This window comes from Eriocheir sinensis, unplaced genomic scaffold (assembly GCF_024679095.1).
Source record: "Eriocheir sinensis breed Jianghai 21 unplaced genomic scaffold, ASM2467909v1 Scaffold378, whole genome shotgun sequence".
Lineage (NCBI taxonomy): Eukaryota > Metazoa > Arthropoda > Malacostraca > Decapoda > Varunidae > Eriocheir > Eriocheir sinensis.
The window spans coordinates 155,156-168,238 of NW_026111696.1; positions in this window are offsets into that span (position 1 = coordinate 155,156).

Below are 13,083 nucleotides of genomic sequence, written 5' to 3' on the forward strand. Positions count from 1 at the left end.
TGTGTATTTAGTATATTTATTTTTTCAATAAATATACGTTCTTTTATCTGAATTTTGTTTATTGAATTTGAAACGAATTTACCTTATTTTGTATATCTATTTTCATACAAATTAAAATACTTCTGTGTATTTTTGTATATAGGTTTATATAAATTTACGTTATTTTATGTGTATTTTGTATATTTATATTTATACAAATACACATTCTTTTATTGGTATTTTGTTTATTTATTTTCATACGAATTTACATTATTTTATGTGTATTTTGTATATATTTTTTATACGTATTTACTTCATTTTATGTGTATTTTGTATATATATTTTTATACGTATTTACATCATTTCATGTGTATTTTGTATATATATTCCTTTAGAAATCAACGTTATTTTATGTGTATTCGTATATATATTTTGAAACAAATTTACACTGTTTTATGTGTATTTTGCTTTTTTTTTTCAATACAAACTAACCTTATTGTATGTGCATTTTGTATATTAATTTTAATACAAATTTAATTATTTTATGTGTATTTTTGTATATGTATTTTTTTAAAAAATATGCTTTATTTTATGGGTATTTTGCATCTTTATTTTCATACAAATATAAATTATTTTATTGATTTTCTGTGTACTTATTTTGATACGATTTTTTATTATTCTATGTATAACAAAAATAAATACAGAATACACAAAAATAGATATGCAAAATACATATAAACAATGTACATCCTCTGGACCCACCGAAGAGGCGATGCTTCTGGCATTTTGCTTCAGCTCGGTGGGACGACCTGAGGATGTACTTTTCCGATTTCCCGTGGAATGATTATTGCTTCCAGGATAAAGACCCCTCTGTGTGTGCTCAGCGCATCACAGAGGTGATTGTCTCTGGAATGGAGGCATACATTCCTCGTTCTTTCTCTACTCCTCACGCTAAAAAGCCTTGGTTTAATCACGCTTGTTCTCGTGCTGTCAATGATAGAGAGGTAGCTCACAAAAGATACCAGAGCCTTCAAACTAATGCTAATTATGAACTTTACATTTCTGCCCGAAATCGTGCCAAATCTATTCTCCGACTAACCAAAAATTCTTTCATTAATAGAAAATGTCAAAACCTTGCTTTCTCTAACTCTTCCCGTGACTTCTGGCATCTAGCAAAAAACATCTCCTCCAACTTCACTTCTTCATCTTTCCCTCCACTCCTCAGTACTGACGGCAACACTGCCGTCTCATCTATCTCTAAGGCTGAACTCTTCTCTCAAACTTTTTTCTAAAAACTCCACTCTGGACGATTCTGGGCATATTCCTCCTACTCATCCCCCCTCTGACTCCTTTATGCCTGTTATAAAGATTCTTCAAAATGATGTTTTCTATGCCCTCTCTGGCCTCAATCCTCAGAAGGCTTATGGACCTGATGGAGTGCCTCCTATTGTCCTTAAAAACTGTGCCTCCGTGCTGTCACCCTGCCTGGTCAAACTCTTTCGCCTCTGCCTGTCAACATCTACCTTTCCTTCTTGCTGGAAGTATGCCTTCACACAGCGTGTACCTAAGAAGGGTGACCGCTCCAATCCCTCAAACTACCGTCCTATTGCTTTACTTTCTTGTCTATCTAAAGCTTTTGAATCAATCCTTAACCGTAAGATTCAAAAGCACCTTTCCACTTCTGACCTTCTATCTGATCGCCAGTATGGGTTCCGCAAGGGGCGTTCTACTGGTGATCTCCTAGCCTTCTTAACTGACTCTTGGTCATCCTCTCTTAGCCGTTTCGGTGAAACTTTTGCTATTGCGCTGGACATATCAAAAGCTTTTGATAGGGTCTGGCACAAATCTTTGCTTTCTAAACTACCCTCCTACGGTTTCTATCCTTCTCTCTGTACCTTTATCTCCAGTTTCCTTTCTGACCGTTCTATTTCTGCCGTGGTAGACGGTCACTGTTCTTCCCCTAAATCTATTAACAGTGGTGTCCCACAGGGTTCTGTCCTATCTCCCACTCTTTTTCTGTTGTTCATTGATGATCTTCTTTCCAAAACGAACTGTCCTATCCATTCCTACGCCGATGATTCCACTCTGCATTATTCAACTTCTTTTAATAGAAGACCCACCCTTCAGGAACTTAACGACTCAAGGCTGGAGGCTGCAGAACGCTTAGCCTCAGCCCTTACTATTATTTCCGATTGGGGCAAGAAGAAACTGGTGTTCTTCAACGCCTCAAAAACACAGTTTCTCCACCTATCCACTCGACACAATCTTCCAAACAACTATCCCCTATTCTTTGACAACACCCAGCTATCACCTTCCTCAACACTAAAAATCCTCGGTCTATCCTTAACTCAAAATCTCAACTGGAAACTTCATATCTCATCTCTTACTAAATCAGCTTCCTCGAGGCTGGGCGTTCTGTACCGTCTCCGCCAGTTCTTCTCCCCTGCACAGTTGCTGTCCATATACAGGGGCCTTGTCCGCCCTCGTATGGAGTATGCATCTCATGTGTGGGGGGGCTCCACTCACACAGCTCTTCTGGACAGAGTGGAGGCAAAGGCTCTTCGTCTCATCAGCTCTCCTCCTCATACTGATAGTCTTCTACCTCTTAAATTCCGCCGCAATGTTGCCTCTCTTTCTATCTTCTATCGATATTTCCACGCTGACTGCTCTTCTGAACTTGCTAACTGCATGCCTCCCCCCCTCCCGCGGCACCGCTGCACTCGACTTTCTACTCATGCTCATCCCTATACAGTCCAAACCCCTTATGCAAGAGTTAACCAGCATCTTCACTCTTTCATCCCTCACGCTGGTAAACTCTGGAACAATCTTCCTTCATCTGTATTTCCTCCTGCCTACGACTTGAACTCTTTCAAGAGGAGGGTATCAGGACACCTCTCCTCCCGAAACTGACTTATCTTTCGGCCACCTCTTTGGATTCTTTTTAGGAGCAGCGAGTAGCGGGCTTTTTTTTTTATTAATGTTTACTTTTTTGTGCCCTTGAGCTGTCTCCTTTGCTGTAAAAAAAAAAAATAAAAAAAAAATTTGTTTCAAAATATATATACGAATACATATGAAATAAGGTAGATTTCTATAAAAATATATATACAAACTACACATAAAATTAAGTAAATACGTATAAAAAATGTATACAAAATACACATAAAATAATGTAAATTAGTATCAAAATAAATAAACAAAATACCAATAAAAGAATATGTATTTGTATAAATATATATATATATATATATATATATATATATATATATATATATATATATATATATATATATATATATATATATATATATATATATATATATATATATATGTATATAGATAGATAGATAGATAGATAGATAGATAGATAGATAGATAGATAGATATAGATATAGATATAGATATAGATATAGATATAGATATGTATAGATATAGATATAGATATAGATATAGATATATACAAAATACACATTAAATAATATAAATTTATTTAAAACTATACAAAATACGCCTGAAATGATGTAAATACGTATAACAATATATATACAAAAAACACATTAAATAATGTAAATTCGCGTCAAAATAAATAAACAAATATTAATAAAAGAATGTGTATTTGTATGAAAATAGATATACAAAATATACATAAAATAACCTAAAATATTGAAATATATATACAAAATACATAAAATAATGTAAGTTTGTATCAAAATATTTTAACAGATGCGCATAAAATAACGTAAATTTGTTTTAAAATATACAAAATACACATTAAATAATGTAAATATGTATAAAAAAATATATACAAAACACAAATAGAATAATGTAAAATCGTATTAAAATAAATACACAGAATATTAATAAAACAATGTAAATTTGTATGAAAATAAAGATGCAAAATACCCATTAAATAACGCATTTTTTTATAAAAATATATATACCAAAATACACATGAAAAAATTAATTTGTATTAAAATAAATATACAAAATACACATACAATAAGGTAAATCTGTATTGAAATAGATATGCAAAATACATATAAAACAATGTAGATTTGTTTCAAAATATATATACGAATACACATAAAATAACGTAGATTTGTATAAAAATATATATATAAAATACACATAAAATAAAGTAAATACGTATAAGAAAATGTATTCAAAATACACATAAAATAATGTAAATTCGTATCAAAATAAATAAACAAAATACCAATAAAAGAATGTGTATTTACATAAATATAAATATACAAAAAAAACTTAAAATAACGTAAATTTGTATAAAACTATACAAAAATATACAGAAGTAATTAAATTCGTATAAAAATAGATATACAAAATACAGATAAAATAAGCTAAATTTGAATTGAAATGTATATACAAAATACATAAAATAATGTAGATTTGTATCAAAATATTTATAAAAATACATATAATAACGTCAATTTTGATACGATTTTACATTATTCTATTCGTGTTTTGTATATATTTTTTTATACATATTTACATTATTTAATGTATTTTGTATATATTTCATACAAATTTACGTTATTATATGGATATTTGTTTATATATTTTCTTTCAAATTTACATTATTTTATGTGTGTTTTGTATATGTATTTCAATACAAATAACCTAATATTATGTGTTTTTTGTATATTTCTTTTCATACAAATTTAAATTATTTTTGTGTATTTTTGTATATAGTTTTATACAAATTTAGGTTATTTTATGTACGCATTTACATTATTTAATGTGTGTTTTGTATATATATTTTTATCCATAGTTACTTTATTTTACGTTCATTTTTGGACATATATTTTTATAGAAATTAGCGTTATTTTATATGTATTTGTATGTTTTCTCATACAAATTTACATTATTTTATTGATATTTTGTTTATTTAGTTTGATACGAATTAAATGATTATATGTGTATTTTGTACATATTTTTTATACGTATTTACATTACTTAATGTGTATTTTGTATATATATTTTTAAACAAATTTACGCTATTATATGTGTTTTTATAAATATTTTGATACAAACTTACATTATTTTAGGTATTTTGTATATACATTTCAATTCAAATTTAGCTTATTTTATCTGTATTTTGTATATCTATTTTCATACGATTTTAATTACTTCTGTGTATTTTTGTATATAGTTTTATATAAATTTACGCTATTTTATGCGTATTTTGTATATTTATATTTATACAAATACACATTCTTTTATTGGTATTTTGTTTATTTATTTTGATACGAATTTACTTTCTTTTATGTGTATTTTGTATACATTTTTTTATACGTATTTACTTCATTTTATGTGTATTTTGTATATATATTTTTATAGAAATCTACGTTATTTTATGTGTATTCGTATATATATTTTTAAACAAATTTACATTGTTTTATATGTATTTTGCATATCTATTTCAATACAAATTTACCTTATTGTATGTGTTTTTTGTATATTTTTTTTTAATACAAATTTAAATTTTTGATATATATTTTGGTATATATATTTTTATAAATAAAAAAATGCTTTATTTTATGGGTATTTTGCTTCATTATTTTCATACAAATTTACATTATTTTATTAATATTCTGTGTATTTATTTTGATACGATTTTACATTATTCTACTTGTGTTTTGTACATATTTTTTTATACAAATTTACGTTATTTTAAGTGTATTTGTTTATGTATATTCATTCAAATTTACATTATTTTATGTGTATTGTTTGTATGTATTTCAATGTAAATTTTCCTAATTTTATGTGTATTTTGTATATTTATTTCCATACATATTTAAAATATTTTTGTGTATTTTTGTATATAGTTTGATACAAATTTAGGTTATTTTATGTGTATTTTGTATATCTATTTTCATACAAATACACATTCTTTTATTGATATTTTGTTTATTTATTTTGACGCGAATTTACATTATTTAATGTGTATTTTGTATACATATTTTTAAACGTATTTACATCATTTCATGTGTATTTTGTATAGTTTTAAACAAATTTATTTTGTATTTTGTATACATTTTTTATACGTATTTACTTAATTTCATGTGTATTTTGTATAAATATTTTTATAGAAATCTACCTTATTTCATGTGTATTCGTATATATATTTTGAAACAAATTTACGTTGTTTATATGTATTTTGCATATCTATTTTTGTGTATTCTGTATTTATTTTTGTTATACATAGAATAATGTAAAATCGTATCAAAATAAGTACTCAGAATATCAATAAAATAATTAAAATTTGTATGAAAATAAAGATGCAAAATACCCATAAAATAAAGCATATTTTTTTTAAAAATACATATACAAAAATACACATAGAATAATTAAATTTGTATTAAAATTAATATACAAAATGAACATAAAATAAGGTAAGTCTGTATTGAAAAAAAAACGCAAAAAACACATATAACAGTGTAAATTTGTTTCAAAATATATATACGAATACACATAAAATAACGTTGATTTCTCTAGGAATATATATACAAAATACACATGAAATGATGTAAATACGTATAGAAATATATATACAAAATACACATTAAATACTGTAAACTCGCGTCAAAATAAATAAACAAAATATCAATCAAAGAATGTGTATTTGTATGAAAATAGATATACAAAATACACATAAAATAACCTAAATTTGTATCAAACTATTTACAAAATTACACAAAAATATTTTAAATTTGTATGAAAATAAGTATACAAAATACACATAAAATTAGGTAAATTTGTATTGAAATACATATACAAAATACACATAAAATAATGTAAATTTGAATGAAAAGACATAAACAAATACACTTAAAATAACGTAAATTAATATAAAAAATATATACAAAACAGAAATAGAATAATGTAAAATCGTATCAAAATAAATACACAGAATATTAATAAAATAATGTAAATTTGTATGAAAATAAAGAGGCAAAATACCCATAAAATAACGCATTTTTTTTATTTATAAAAATATATATACCAAAATACACATAAAAAAAATTGAATTAAAATAAATATATAAAAAACACATACAATAAGGTAAATTTGTATTGAAATAGATATGCAAAATACAATATTTTATGTGTATATTTGTATTTGTATTTAGGTTATTTTATGTGTATTTTGTATATATATTTTCATATCTATTTTCATACAAATACACATTCTTTTATTGATATTTTGTTTATTGATTTTGACACCCGCCGCTGGCGTGCGGCGGGTGTGGGGAAGCCACAGCCGCCGCCACAGCCACGGGTAGAAGCCGGCGAGCAGCGACGGAGGCACGGGTCCTCCGAGCAGGCGCTCAGGAGCAGCCCGTAGCTGAGCCGAGCGAGCAACTCAGCAGTCTATAGGTGGCCCAGAGGCCGGGAGAGTTGCTCGCTCGACGAGTGCTGGCGGTCCACTTGTTGAAATAGATATGCGAAATACACATAAATAATGTAAATTTGTATCAAAATATATATACGAATACACATAAAATAGAGTAAATTTCTATGAAAATATATATTAAAAATACATATAAAATTATGTAAATAAGTATAAATATATATATATATATATATATATATATATATATATATATATATATATATATATATATATATATATATATATATATATATATATATATATATATATATATATATATATATATATATATATATATATATATATATATATATATATATATATATATATATATATATATATATATAGATATATATATATATATATATATATATATATATATATATATATATATATATATATATATATATATATATATCAAATACACCTAAAATAATGAAAATTCGTATCAAAATCAATAAACAAAACTCCGATAAAAGAACGTACAAGTTTACATTATTTTATGTGTATTTTGTACATGTATTTAAATATAAATTTAACTAATTATATGTGTATTTTGTATATCTATTTTCATACAAACTGATTTTTTTTTTGTATATATTTTTATTCAAATTTTCGTAGTTTTATGTGTATTTTGTATATTTATTTTCCTACAAATATGCGTTTTTTATCGGAATTTTGTTTATTTATTTTGATACGAATTTTCATTTTTTTAGGTGTATATGATATATATATTTTTATACTTATTTACATAATTTTATATGTATTTTGAATATATATTTTCATAGAAATTTACTCTATATGTATATACAAAAAAACACAAAAATAATCTAAATTTGTATGAAAATAAATGTACAAAATACACATAAAATTAGGTAAATTTGTATTGAAATACATATACAAAATACACTTAAGATAATGTAAATTTGAATGAAATTATATAAACATATACACTTAAAATAACGTTAATTTGTATAAAATATATATAAAAATACACATTAAATAATGAAAATATGTATAAAAAAATACATACAAAACACAAATAGTATAATATAAAATCGTATCAAAATATATACACAGAATATTAATAAAATAATGTACATTTGTATAAAAACTAAGATGCAAAATACCTATAAAATAACGCATTTTTTATAAAATTATATATACCAAAATACACATAAAATATTTGAATTTGTATTAAAATAAATATACAAAATGCACATACAATAAGGTAAATTTGTATTGAAATAGATATGCAAAATAAATATAAAACAATGTAAATTTGTTTCAAAATATATATACGAATACACAAAAAATAACGTAGAATTATATAAATATATATATACAAAATACAAATAAAATTAAGTAAATATGAATCAAAAATGTATACAAAATACACATAAAATAATGTAAATTCGTATAAATATAAATAAAAAAATAGCTATAAGGGAATGTGTATTTGTATAAATATAAATATACAAAATGCACATAAAATAACGTAAATTTGTATAAAAATATATACAAAAAAACAAAGAAGTAATTAAATTTGTATGAAAATAGATATACAAAATACACACAAAATAAGCTAAATTTGAATTGAAATATATATACAAAATCCTTATTTCATGTGTATTCGTATATATATTTTGAAACAAATTTACATTGTTTATATGTATTTTGCATGTCTATTTTTGTGTATTCTGTATTTATTTTTATTATACATAGAATAAAGTAAAATCGTATCAAAATAAGTACACAGAATATCAATAAAATAATTTAAATTTGTATGAAAATAAAAATGCAAAATACCCATAAAATAAGGCATATTTTTTTTAAAAATACATATACAAAAATACACATAGAATAATTAAATTTGTATTAAAATTAATATACAAAATGCACATACAATAAGGTAAGTTTGTATTGAAAAAAAACGCAAAATACAGATAAAACAGTGTAAATTTGTTTCAAAATATATATACGAATACACATAAAATAACGTTGATTTCTAAAGGAATATATATACAAAATACACATGAAATGATGTAAACACGTATAAAAATATATATACAAAATACACATTAAATACTGTAAATTCGCGTCAAAATAAATAAACAAAATATCAATAAAAGAATGTGTATTTGTATGAAAATAAATATACAAAATACACATAAAATAACCTAAATTTGTATCAAAATATATACAAAAATACACAAAAATATTTTAAATTTGTATGAAATTATATATACAAAATACACATAAAATTAGGTAAATTTGTATTGAAATACATATACAAAATACACATAAAATAATGTAAATATGAATGAAAAGACAAATACACTTAAAATAACGTAAATTTGTATAAAAAAAATCGTATCAAAATAAATACACAAAATATTAATAAAATAATGTAAATTTGTATGAAAATAAAGAGGCAAAATACCCATAAAATAACGCTTTTTTTTTATTTATAAAAATATATGTACCAAAATACACATAAAAAAATTAAATTTGAATTAAAATAAATATATAAAAAACACATACAATAAGGTAAATTTGTATTGAAATAGATATGCAAAATACATATAAAACAATGTAAATTTGTTTCAAAATATATATACGAATACACATAAAATAACGTAGATTTCTATAAAAATATATATACAAAATACACATAAAATCAAGTAAATACGTATAAAAAAATGTATACAAAATACACATAAAATAATGTAAATTCGTATCAAAATAAATATACAAAATACCAATCAAAGAATGTGCATTTGTATAAATATAAATATACAAAATACACATAAAATAACGTAAATTTATATAAAACTATATACAAAAATACACAGAAGTATTTTAATTTGTATGAAAATAGATATACAAAATAAGGTAAATTCGTTTCAAATTCAATAAACAAAATTCAGATAAAAGAACGTATATTTGTATAAAAAATAAATATACAAAATACACATAAAATAACTAAAATTTGTATGAAAATATATAAAAAAATAAACAAAAATAATTTCAATTTGTATGAAAATAAATATACAAAATACACATGTATTTTGTATATCTATTTTCACACAAATTTAATTACTTTTGTGTATTTTTGCATATAGTTTATATAAATTTACGTTATTTATTTGTATTTTTTATATTTATACAATTCACATTCTTTTATTAGTATTTTGTTTATTTATTTTCATACGAGTTTACATTATTTTATGTGTATTTTGTATACCTTTTTTTATACGTATTTACTTCATTTTATGTGTATTTTGTATATTTATTTTCAAAGAAATCTACGTTATTTTATGTGTATTCGTATATATATTTTGAAAAAAACTTACAAGGTTTTATATGTATTTTGCATATCTATTTCAATACAAATTTACCTTAATGTGTGTGCATTTTGTACATTTATTTGAATACAAATTCAAATATTTTGTGTGTCTTGGTATACATATTTTTATAAAAAATGCGTTATTTTATGGGTATTTTGCATCTTAATTTTCATACAAATTTACATTATTTTATTAATATTCTGTGTATTTATTTTGATACGATTTTATATTATTCTATTTGTGTTTTGTATATATTTTTTTATACATATTTCCATTATTTAATGTGTATTTTTTTTTATATATTTTATACAAATTTACGTTATTTTAAGTGTATTTGTTTATATATTTTCATTCAAATTTACATTATTTTATGTGTATTTTGTAAATGTATTTCAATACAAATTTACCTAATTTTATGTGTATTTTGTATATTTATTTTCAGACAAATTTAAATTATTTTTGTGTATTTTTGTATATAGTTTTATACAAATTTAGGTGATTTTATGTGTATATTGTATATCTATTTTCATACAAATACACGTTCTTTTATTGATATTGTGTTTATTTATTTTGAAGCGAATTTACATGATGTAATGTGTATTTTATATATATATATATATATATATATATATATATATATATATATATATATATATATATATATATATATATATATATATATATATATATATATATATATATATATATATATATATATATATATATATATATATATATATATATATATATATATATTTATATATATATATAGTATTCGTATATAGATTTTGAAATAAATTTACACTGTTTTACGTGTATTTTGCATATTTTTTTCAATACAAATCTACCTTATTGTTTATGCATTTTGTATATTAGTTTTAATTTCAATTTAATTATGCAATGTGTATTTTTGTATATGTATTTTTATAAAAATATGCTTTATTTTATTGGTATTTTGCATTTTTATTTTCATACAAATTTACATTATTTTATTTATATTCTGTTTATTTTTTTTTAAACAATTTTACATTATTCTATGTGTATTTTGTATATCTATTTTTATACGTATTTACTTAATTTTATGTGTATTTTGTATATATATATTTTTATAGATATCTACGTTATTTTATGTGTATTCGCATATATATTTTGAAACAAATTTACATTGTTTTATATGTATTTTTGCATATCTCTTTCAATACAAGTTTACCTTATTGTATGTGCCTTTTTTATATTTATTTCAATACAAATTTTAATATTTTATGTGTATTTTGGTATATATATTTTTATTAGAAATGCGCTATTTGATGGGAATTTTGCATCTTTATTTTCATACAATTTACAATATTTTATTAATATTCGGTGTATTTATTTTGATACGATTTCACATTATTCTATTTGTTTTTTGTATATATTTTTTTATATATATTTACATTATTTAATGTGTATCTTGCATATATATTTCATACAAATTTATTATCTATTATTTATTTTCATACAAATACACATTCTTTTCATGATATTTTGTTTATTTATTTTGACACGAATTTACCTAGATATGTATTTTGTATATATATTTTTATACGTATTTACATAATTTCATGTGTATTTTGTATATATATTTCTATAGAAATCTACGTTATTTTATGTGTATTCGTATATATATTTTGAAACAAATTTACTTTGTTTTATATGTATTTTTGAATATCTCTTTCAATACATATTTACCTTACTGTATATGCATTTTGTATATTTATTTCAATACAAAGTTAAATATTTTATGTGTATTTTGGTATATATATTTTTTTTAAAAATGCGCTATTTTATGGGAATTTTGCATCTTTCTTTTCATACAAATTTACATTATTTTATTGATATTCTGTGTATTTATATTGATAGGATTTTACATTATTCTATTTCTTTTTTGTATATATTTTTTTATACACATTTACATTATTTAATGTGTATCTTGCATATATATTTAATACAAATTTACGTTATTTTAAGCGTATTTGTTTATATATTTTCATTCAAATTTACATTATTCTATGTGTATTTTGTATATGTATTTCAATACAAATTTACCTAATTTAATGTGTATTATGTATATTTCTTTTCATACAAATTTTAAATATTTTTGTGTTTTTTTGTATATAGTTTAATACAAATTTAGGTTATTTTATGTACGCATTTACATTATTTAATGTGTGTTTTGTATATATATTTTTATGCAAATTTACTTTATTTTATGTGCATTTTTGTACATATATTTTTTTAGAAATTTGCGTTAATTTATGTGTATTTGTATATGTTTTCTCATACAAATTTACATTATTTTATTGCT